We start from the raw sequence: 11,907 nt of genomic DNA on the forward strand, positions 1-11,907 counted from the left end.
AGGTTTTCCTGATTGAGGTTATTTATAGAGAATTAGTTTTTATGGTGGGCGTTTTATTATTTTCTTTTTCTCTTGAAAATTCCATCCCTTCCTTGTTATTCATTTCAGATGTTCCACATGAATGAAGCATATCAAGGTGTCCTTTGTAGAAAAAACTCCAGCTGCAACTCAGAAAACTCCCTCACTGTAAGTAAATTCAAGAATCAGAAAATTACTAACATTTGTCAAAACTGTTTTGCCTTTTCCCTGCTAAACAGCTGAATGCATTGGAATAAATAATGTACTCAAAAGTGAATATTCCACATCATAGAATGTATATTTGTATTATCTATAGTGTAATGAATTTCTCTCCAGCTAGATCAGAACTCTCATGAGCAGTCTGCATATTTAAAATATTTCCTGAGTTGTATCTGCCAGGAAGGATGCTTTGCATGGGAAACTGATTGCTACTCAGTTTTTATTGTACTTGCAGAACTGACTTTTTCACAGTGGCTGATTAACATGATTCTCTTTTACCACGATTAGTTTACCACACTATCTTGTAAAAAATTAGCAGCTGTATTGTGTTCAGCATTTTTATAATACAAGTTTCTGTTCTCTGGAGCTTTTTATTCTACATTTCCCATTAGCAGTTCTAAGGAAAAGAACACCTTCCTTGTTTGATTAGAATATCCCATGTTCATGCTTTCATTGATAGAAAACCAGGTTTAAAATCACCTTTTCAAACCATATCAATCTGGGAATGTCTGTATTTATGAAATCCTAAGATGCTTTAGGATGATGATTAAATGACATAATTCAGATACAAAAAGGTGTAACTACAAGCCATTAAAATCTCAGGATAACTCCATAGAGGGTTATACTGACAGATTATGTCATTGGCTATCTTCCAGTCTGTTCTTCAGATCATGCTGACTCTCCTCTAGACTTTGGATACTCTCCTCCTCCAGAAAGACTGAGGAGATACATCAGTTCCCCCTATTCCACAGTATGCTTCATATTGCCAGTGTCACATTGTCCCATGCCCATATTAAAGAATACAGAAGCTTCTCAAGGCAACAAATATCCAGGCTGTAAGGAGGCATAAGAGCTGCAGACAAAATGTTTTCTGTGTGCAGATCTCATGGGATGCATCTTCTGTGACAGTGGTAGGATGGGAGTATTCATTTTCAAGTTGTTTCTCAGCCAGCTCTACAAAAGGATATGAAATGACCACTCAGTGGTCACAGAAAAGCTGTTCAGTTAAAATCTGTGCTGGGTGTAAAAGTAAAGTTTTGTCTGGGTTTTTTGTGCTTATGAATGCTGCTTCTGCACACAAACCCCCCACAATTATGAGGGATTTCATCTTTATGCCATTTTGTTTCTTTCATTATGGCATGTAGTCATACATAAAGATCAACACAGAAAAAAAGGAAACTCTCCACCTCTTTTCCCTGACATTTTTAACAATTAATATGGACCTCTGGTATCTGTACAATGACAGCTGGGGAGAGCTATAAAACTGGACTGCTCAACACTAAGATTCTAAAATACTATCCTGATGAGTACTGAAGCAGCTAGAGTGCTTTTAGAAAGCTTCACAAAACAAAACAATAAACACAAACAAACCAACCATTCAACTCTATGAATCAGTCCTAGAGCTGGTGTAAATCAGCAATACCTCCTCTGGCTCCCATGTAACTCTGACAATATCAGCCACCTGAAACTGGTCCTCTTCAGGCAGTAACGTGGAGAATATCATGTATAAATACAGCTCTAGAAAACTGCAATTTTGACTTTTACTGTGCTTCACCATTTTTAACAGGGAAATGAGGAAGGAATGGAATGTTTCCTTACTTCTAAATAAGGCGTTTTTCCTTCAATACCCTCTTGTGGAAAAAAAAGTTGTGTAGGTACTTTTAATTTCCACTCTTCTTTAATAGAAAGATAATTTTCTTTTTCAATGAAAATCTGAAAAGATAATTGAAGACGGAGATCTCTCCAGAGAAAAGATAATTAGAAAGCAGTTTCTTCAATGAGGAGTGACTCAATACATGACATTAATCTATTTGAAGGTATAGGATCTTTTAGTCTAATTAGAATGGGCTCATTTTACATATCTTGTATCCCTGCACTCCCACCTTTGGGTTTTGTCTTTCAACACACTGTACAAGAGATTCCCAGTAGACACTGAGACAAATTTTGAGACATTGCAGGTACAAGTCTTTCCCTTTTGAACCACTTGTAGTTGTGTATCAATGAAAGGAAAGTGCTTTTGACAAGCAAAACTGATTTATGAATCTAATGGGCCCATCCTAGCTTAAGGAATTTACATTATTCCCACTTCACAGTCTCTTCAGGTTTGAATTGTTGAATAATTTCTTGCTTCACCTTCTAAACACTGAAGTATTCTGTTTAGTGCAGAGAAATGTTTTTATATTCTCTTCCAGAAAAGACTGCATTTTAAGAGTCTGAGTTTGGTTTGTATATTGCATGTGAAGTTCCCTCTGATATCTTTTCAGTTGCACACTATCACAGAAATAAAAGTTCTTTTCATATAATTGTAGTAATTTCCAGAAGCTGCAGATTTTGCAATGAATTGCTGGAGGTGGAAGAAATCTGTTCTTGCAACAAAGATTTATTCTGAATTTGCCCCAGAGAAATTGGAAGGATCTGCTTGCTTAGCATTGAAGGAATTATTACAGTGATTATGGTTTTCATAGTTATAGAACTCACATAACAGAAGTGCCTTTAGAAAGATTTTATGTCTCACTGTGTCTTTATTCCTGTATTTGCCTGTTCAGTTTACTGTATTTAAGACCTTTTCAAATGATAATGTGTGTGTAATGCAAAGGATGGGAGAGAGTCAAGTGGTACAAATCAGAACACTTCTGTCACTGTTTTAAATGGATGGAGAAAGATTTATTTTGGCTTAAAGTCTGAATATTGAATTCCAAACTGTTCTACATTCAGATATTTCATACAGTTCTTTTTAATTATTTGCCTAAAGAGCTTTTCAAATCAAAGTGATCATCAGTCAAAACAAAATGAACATCAGTTTCTTTAATCAAGTTTCCCTGATGCAGTTTGACTTGACAAGAGCCTGATGTTTCCACATGTAAAATATATATAATAAAATAATTACTGGTAGTATTGTATCTGTTCCAGAGAACAACAATATTATTATATTTGATTAAGGCTAAGAATGTGCTTATTGATGCCTAAGAGTGAAAAATTAGCAAGCATATTTGTCAAATTCCAACTGTACCAAAGCAGAGGTTTATAATACTGTAGTCTTGTCTTATAGCAATAACTGCACACTAGTGTAAGTTCCAATGATGCTTTGAGTGCTATTCCTCCCTACTTCATTGTTTATTTTTCTTCTGTTAGCTATTTATAGAACACTACATGAGACTTTCAAGGCAGCAGTTCCATTTAATGATGTACTTGTAAGACAAACAGGGAATTTCTTGTCACAATATTCATCAAGGACATCCCCCTTGGCATCAGAGGGGGTTTACATCTTGTACATTTACAAGAACTTGTTAAACTTTTTTTTCCTCCTCTCTTCACCCAATGACTGCCCTCTGTCTGAAGTGGTTGGATCCTCTTCATTGAGGCCATCAGATTTTTTGTTCAATCTTTATAGTTTTCTGTCCATGAAACTGAATAGAAATGTCTGCTAGGGGATTTTAATCTGTTCTGGTGAAGTTCCTCACTTTTCAAGTAGTACACAACTATAGGAGCAGGAGTGCAGAGAATTGACATGCACCATAAAAAGATTGTTATTTTTTCCTTTCCATTCTAAAACCTCAACTCAGGGTTATCCAGTGTCAAGAGGTCTTCTACACTGAAAGATTAAAGCTCCAGGATTTCACCAAGTCTACAAACATCTAATGTAGCACTAGCTAGTAAGAGGCTTAATGACAACATGTAAGGTTACTACAACTCAGGATACTAGAGTTTCAGTTCCTTTTTCAAGCTGTGACTTCAGACAAATATTTCCAGATCTTGATTCTCGTCTGTGCAGTGAAAATCATCTCCTGTTCCCTCAGATGGGAGTCACTGTATGAGCCAGGAAGCCTATTGCCTCTGTGAGCAATATGAATCACTAAATAGCTAGCTATGCCACAAGAAGGTGAGAGAGGATGAGAAGATGTTCTTCATTAATCACAGTAATGGTTCAGTGTTTTAGAAATCTGCAATGAAATCAGATCTGCTCTCTGTCCCTGAAACTTCAGGGTTAGGTCTGGCACAAACAAGAAGGCTGCTGATACAATGCACTGAGCAATTGCAGGAACCCCAGATGATGGGTGTTTATCAGAGTTTACCAGTGAAAGGTTTTTTTGTATGCAGTGTGTTTGAGCAAGTAGGAAAAACTAATAGCTTTGACTTCAGGAGGCCAGACAGTCTGTAGACAAGCCCTGTGCAGATCTCCAGACCGCCCTGCGAAGGCTCCTCAGTTCTTGCCCTCAACACTCCTATTATTCCCCTGCAGCTGCTGCCAGTTGGCTTGGTAACCAGGGGCATATTTGAACAGCTGAATTCTTCCCTCAGTTACATTTGGCACCACTACGGACTTCAGGGGAGCTACAGGGTGTAATTGAGGGCAGAACTTGGCTCCCCACATCCACTACAAACCAGGTCAAGGCCACCAAATGCATTTTATCCTTAATGTTTTAATCCGTACAATTAGCAAAAGGAACCTATAGTATTAACTGTACCACCTTGCCTTGAGAAAACCTGGCTCTGTCAGGGTATGAGATTATGGGAATGAGATTATGAAGCTTTGTCAGTGTGCCAGCATGTGTGGAAAGAAATAAGAATTTCTTCTACCTGAAATGTAGACTTGGTGTCACTCACGCTGCAGTCTGCCCGCCTATCACACCGGGTTAAGTCAGCTTCCAGCTCTGCTTGAAACAGGGCTTTGTTTTAACCACATATTTTTATTTCATAAAACAGAGCTAAGTATCCTGAAACTAAAGGAGTATTTTTCCATGCTGCTATAATTTGTGAAATAATGAGACATTTTGGTCTGTTAACTCCTCTTAAGTCTCACCACAATGTTATGCTTTGACTTCATTTGTGGCTGCAAAATATTTACTTTTCTCTTTAGCAGATTATATGAAGTTGTGTATTTTGTCTTGGGAGACATATACATATATTTATATATGTATTTAATCTTAGTAGAAGCTGATAGTAAAGTTAAATTTGTGCCCTGATTTGTTTTTGGATCCTCTTTAAAAACATTTACCAGGATATTGTGGATTCATTGACCAATATGGTCTTTTCTCAAAAAAAATTAAGACATAAAAATAATGTTTTGGGGTTTTTTCACTATGTAGGTCATATGTGACATATGTGATAAAGAAGTCATCACTTGTATGGGAAATATATTCCACAATTATTTATTAATATTAAGCCTTCCCCCATTAGAGATTAATACAGGGTGGTATTTCTAAAACTCCAGAGGGAGGGAGACTCTAAGCCCTCTGAAAAGTCAGAATGAGCTTCTATGAAGATAAACTCCACAGTAAAGGAAACAGTTCTGTCTACTTAGGAATTAAATAATAAATTAAATAATAGTATTTGGGCCTACTCTCCTTCCTTTTTTACTGACACACACCAGGTTCTGTCACCAGCCATCATCACTCATTTATCAACTGGAGTATCCAAGTAAAATCCAGATAGTGAAGATCCAATCCAAAACTGAACAGCTACTGTGTTCAGGAGACTTTTGATCCCACATTTGTCCACCCATAGTTACAGTGCTGCTTATACAATATTACTGTGAAGTAATTAAAAATTTAATTTAATGCTTGCATGAGGTTATGATATCCTTTGAAAAAACCAAATGTGTATCTAGTCATAATTCTCTCCCCTCATGCATCCTGTGAGAATTCAAACACAATTTCCTCATTGTCTGGCAATATTTCTTTGCTAAATTGGGGTGGTTTTTTTGTAGTTAGAGTCCATCTTAGACTGTATCTTTCTTCATTCTCCATCAGCTTAATGCCTCAATGTCCCCCTGCTGTCATTATGTTGGGGACTTCTCTGTTTTACCTAAAGAGACCCTGAATGAGTCTTGCAGGGATAAATCTGGCATCAAGGGATAAAGGAATCTGCAAAGGAAATCACTGTACTTGAAGACACTAACACTCATCATTCCTGCAAGCTGAAGGAATTTTTAGTAATCTTTTTCACCATTCCTGTGGCTCTTAAGTCTGCCCAGACTCTCTGCAATTTTAAAAATGTAGAGAAGCTGAATCTGGCAGAGATTTCAAGAGTAAAATCACCAAACATAATGACAATACAGTTCCTCTACTTTCACTAGGTCTCTTTTTCTTGAACACAAGTATTTTCATTCACTCCATTGGACAAAGGGTTCCAGAGGAGGAAAGTTGTGTTCTCTTGAGCCTTCCACAGAATTCTCAGGTCTTTTTGACAGGCAGCTTTTCACATATATATGGTATTTTACTAGGTTATACTGAAATGCAACTTGATGTTCCCAACATACTGAGTGGTATAGACTCCTGTCAGTAATTCTTTCAGGATTTGTCAGACTGTGTGTAATCTGCTATTCTATTAGGTTATATTTTCTTTATCTCTTGACCTGAAACTCTAAACTTCAGAAAGTGGATTTTCAGAAGTCTTTAGGCATCTAAAGAAAAGTAACTCATTACATTAAAAAGGGTCTTAAAAAATAAGGTACCTAATTCCTTTTGACTTTCAGTGGAAAAGTGCTTAAAACATGTAATGACTTCAAGCAGTTTGATTAGCTGATTGCATGTCTTGCAAAGTCCCTAAAAATACTTCTGAAGATAACTACATTTGCTTTTCATTCGTGCATTGTTTCGTATTGTGGAAGAAGAGAAAGGACATAAGCAGAAATGAACATAAACCATATACACTTAAAAAAATCCCCTGTAACTATATAAAACTATATATTTTTTTAAAAAATAAACTATATAATCTATGTACACCCTCATTTGAGAGTGGTTTGCCATCCTTTGTACTTGTGGACCTGTGATGTCTATTAACCACACTTCCAGCTATATACAATCTGCAACCAGGAATCTTTGTGCTAAATATCTATATTAAGTATAAGATTCCTTAAAAAAAATATTAAAAAATAAAGTGAATCAAACTGGGCCAAAATGCCAGATTTTTTTGGAAGACCTTAGAGATAACATAAATTCCTGACTTTTGTTTTCATTCCTATATGGGCTTAAAGCAATTTGGGGGAAGGGAAGGGGAAGAGGGAGGAGTGAGGGAGAATTTCTCATTTTTCCACAAGACAAATCTTGGAAAAAGATGAATTAATTTAAGAAACAACAAATACATATGGTTTCCAAATGTCTTGGGTTTTTTTCAGCTTGTGAGGAAAAATGATGTGTTTTGTGGTTGTCTTTGATACCTGGTGCTGATCAACTGCTTTTCTCTATTCAAGTCCCAGGATTTCTGAGGCTGAGGTCTGACACTAGTTTTGCACCTCTGGACAACAAAATTCACTTTTGCTGAGAGACCTCAAGCTGCAGCTTCTAAACCAAACAGTAAAAGCTGCACTAAAGAATTTCAAAACAACCACTAAGGTGGTGTTACCATAATCACTTACTTATATTCCAATCAAACACTTCTATATCTAATCAGAGATAAAATCCTGCATGATAATCTGTATCTAGTGACAACAAGATACATGCTCAAAAAATTCTGGGCTAAGTGAAGTAAAATACTACATATTCAGCCTCCCTTTCAAAGAGCACAGCCAAGGTTTTACTCAATCCAGTGATAATTTTCCTAGATGCAAAGAGGAGCAGCAGATGCCTATAAAACTTTTATCATGTGCATGCTTTGTCACTGTACTCCAGAGGGCAGTATGGCAATATATGTGAGATTTCTCTTGCAAATCATGAAAGAATCCTCCAATTTTTCATGCTAAAAATAAACATTAAATTATTTACTAATATTTTTACACAAAGAAGCCATCAAATATATGAAAACAACATCTGAGGCAGTGCTGTTCAGACTTCATAGGTACTTATATTAAAACAGTTTATAAGGAGATGAGGTTTAAATTAAAAATATCATTCTTCCTATAAAAGGTCTTAGTTTCATAAAGGGATTACACAGTCTCAAGCTAAATTAAAACAGAAAAATAGTCTTCATTTCTTTAAAAACTGCTTATTTTCTGATTATTTTCCTGCTAAGCCTCCATTTTGGATGACAAAAAAATTAATATATAAACAAACAGATTAATTAGAAACCATGCAAGCAAGCCCAGCCTCCCATTCTACATGATGTTATTACATACACCATTCTGTACTCTTTCTGCCTCCACATGTTTACAAGCCAAGCTATTTTTCTCTCAATACTACAATCTGGCTGTATAAACACTATTTTAAGTTTCTGAAGCTCTGATATAGATGTTTTGAATTCCTAGAAGTAGGAATGTATATTATAACTCTCTACCTACAGTAAACAAACTCTGGAAGTAAGAATACCTTCCAGCTCTTTCCAAGTCCAGCAGAAACTAATTTTACTTATGTATTTCTCTGTCTTTCAAAGTGATAAGTACTCCTGAGAGATCAGTTCCTGTGACCAAGAATATAGTCAGCTCTTATTAACGTGGGGATTGGAGATATTTGTGTGTAATTTCCCACCCATATGTAGTGGTTATGGGTTGCTCCAAGTCTTAGTATGAACTGTCCTACTTTGCAGCTCCTGCTTCAAAATCTCCAAAGGTTTGGTTAAAATAGTGCAGTAATTCAGTCCTTCTCCCTTTATGCCAACTCCTTTTTTTTGTTTCCTCTATCTTTTGAATGTACCTTTACCAGTCACCATTTTGTCCCTCATCCTCTGTCACTTTTCTAAGCAATACTAGACAGGATTTTCCACACAGGTTTAACAGTTGCCTAAAGGTGATGTGGGTGATGGCTTAAGGCATTTCCCAAAGGTCTGAGGTCAAAAGGTTGATTATAGTAATTGACTAGATTATATTATTGCATTAAAATGTATCCCCTTTGTCATAATTTTTAGTATGTTCATCTGGCACATAGCTAGGCCCCAAGTAAACATATATATATATATGTGGGTATACATACATGTAATTATGTATGTGTCAGAAGGCCAAGTAACTGAGAATCAGCAGCCACCCTCACAGTAACCATAGAAGACTCTTCAAGAATACTGGTAAATAAAATTACAAAAGGATCATATTCAAATTGTTTTAATAAAATTACTACAATATGGAGCATTGTTTAGTCAGGGTTGGCCATAAAATTCTGAAATGAAGCCCTAACCTGTACGTAGTAGAAGGTTTCATGTAAATAATGCCAACAAGATAAATGGGAATCCCTATATATTGCAACCATAAAAAAGCTTATGGAGTGTTGCTTTGCTTATTATGGATTTTATCAGGGTTTTGTTGAGTGAAGGAGGAATTAAACTAAATATGCTGTCCCAGAAAGGGTTTATGACTCCTCTGTCTACATAGAGCAGACTATACTGAAAGAGGCTATGACTTGCATTTCTAAACATGCCCTAGGCTTTCTTTTCAATGGTTGTTAAGACCTTAGTATGGGTCTCTTCACAGAGGATCTGATGAAGCCAAAAATCTGATGTGTCAAACTCTTGGGTTCTATGCCACTTGCCCAAGACAGTAGGTGCCTTTCCCAAACAATTCTAAGTTCATTTTTGATAACTTAAATAATCTAAGACAGCGCTCTTAAAGTCAAAGAAAGTTTTTGTGTGTGATGAGCTTTGGAATGATCTTTGTAACTCAGATATTTTTTCATTCTGTATGGTTTTTCCAGAGTATTTTAGACCCAAGAAGCCTTCCCATGGAATTCTGGGAAAAGTTATATTTTCCTATAAAAGTCTTAACAAATCAGGATCTTTGAAAGGAAAGGTGTACAGAATCTTTTATCCTGAGGCTTTTCTAGTCCTAGGCAACGCCAAGTCTGTATCAATGCAGAGTACCTGAAGATGCTGCAGCACTTTTGCCCATACTCTCCCCCCCAGAGGAAGGATGCCTTTAAGGAAGGATCAAGATGGGGCAATCAAGAATTAGAACCTGCAAATAATTAAACTGGGAGGGACGTTGGCTAATGATAGTATCCTGCAAGAGGAAATTCACTTTCTACAGACTGAAATGACAGAGGTACTGCTGCAGTAGGTTTTTGACAGTTCATTAACTTTATCTGCTAGCCCAGACGCTAGAAATGGGGAATTTTGGCTGAGTTCTGCTTCCCTGTTTATCTGTGTCTTGCAGGTCTAGCAAAGCTGCTTTAATTTTTTTTTTGTTTGTTTTTTTGTTTTTTTGTTTTTTTGTCCACTTGCTTGTTATGAAAATAGATTTTAATAGTCCAGCCAGGAGTTTTTATATATGAAACCCAAACTGCATTCAACATTTACTGCCTGTGTTCAACAACCTAGCCAGCAACAGCATTGTTTAGCCCTGTAGGAAAAAAGTCTCATCTTTCCAAGGGCATGTTAAATGATTACAATGGACACACAGACACAGGCAACTGTGGACCAAATGGTAAATACATATTAAACTGACCTCTTCAGTTACATTACTATTAAAATATTTCTATTACATGATAAAAGTAACAATGTGGATTGTCAGAAAACTGACAAAAAAGAATAATCTTGTAGGTATAATATTCCCTTCAAACTTGAGATCTGTGTTCATCTCCTTTCCCATAAATATTTTTTATTTTACAGGGAAAAAACCATCTTTTCCATGCCCAATGTCTCCATGTGTAAAACTCACCCTCACACTGGAACAGCAAGATGTCTGGGACAGACAATGTGTAATTACACTCTTTGTAGAACATTGTAAGGGTATTGGCTGATCTCAGCTGGGGATGCTAAGTGCTGTATGTAAAACAAACATTCTCGGATTTGGGTTGATTTCACTGCCAACACTTCAAGCTAGCCCCTAAGCTGCTTTAATTTTTAATTAAAATACTTCAACACTACCCTTTGAATGCTTGTATCTCTGTTGTTTCCATCTATACACTAATTTTGTTGTCCTCATTTACACAACATTTAATTTTCTGGTTGTTATCTGGAGAAATTCCATAGTGTTTTTCAGACCTGTCTTTCTCAAAAAAACATCTGCCCTGCAGGTAAATCAGACTTTTTGACATCGTTTCACTCACTCCCCCTGTTATTTCCACAGAATGAGACCATCAGTCATTATCTTTTATTCACTGGTACTTTCAGATTCATGAGGAACTGAAACTCGTACAACAAGACTGAAGCAGATACATAAAGAGATTATCAGGAGAGTGAAGCTCTACACACATACATGTAACTGCATGAATATCACTTAGCCACAACATGATTATGACTTCTGCCCCAAGTAAATTATGGTCCAAGACACTGATTCTACAAGATTTAAGCAAGTGCTTTAATGACTCTGTTGTGTACCCTCATAAAGCCCCAGGGAACCAACATAAAAGCAGTGGCAGAAACTGAATAGGATAATTTGTTTCCTCCCCAGCATTTTATCTTGTAATGTTGGTGGCTAAATCTGCAAAGTAACAGCTCTGCAGAGGAAATCTTTGACAATGACTGCATGTCTCACATTTCATCCCTTTACTCCTCCTTCTTAGCTGTTGAAGATAAATAACCTTTCATTTGCCATATGGAAAAATCCTTTGTTCAAAATGAGGACACACTCTGCATGCAGCTTCTTCCTTAACTTCCTCCAAGCTACAGAAATGTTAAAGCGTAGACCTTGCTTATCTCCCAATAAAAGCACAAAATGGAAAAATCAGAAGTCAGTACCTGTCAAAGCACCAAAGGGTCCCTTTCCTCAACCTGATAATGCACACAGAATATGGCGGGAATAACCCTCCTCCTCCTCCGTCCCTTCCTGATTGTTTCTTTCCTTCATGAGCGCTAGTTTTGCTCTGAACA

This window comes from Calypte anna, chromosome 18, assembly GCF_003957555.1.
Source record: "Calypte anna isolate BGI_N300 chromosome 18, bCalAnn1_v1.p, whole genome shotgun sequence".
Classification (NCBI taxonomy): Eukaryota; Metazoa; Chordata; class Aves; order Apodiformes; family Trochilidae; genus Calypte; species Calypte anna.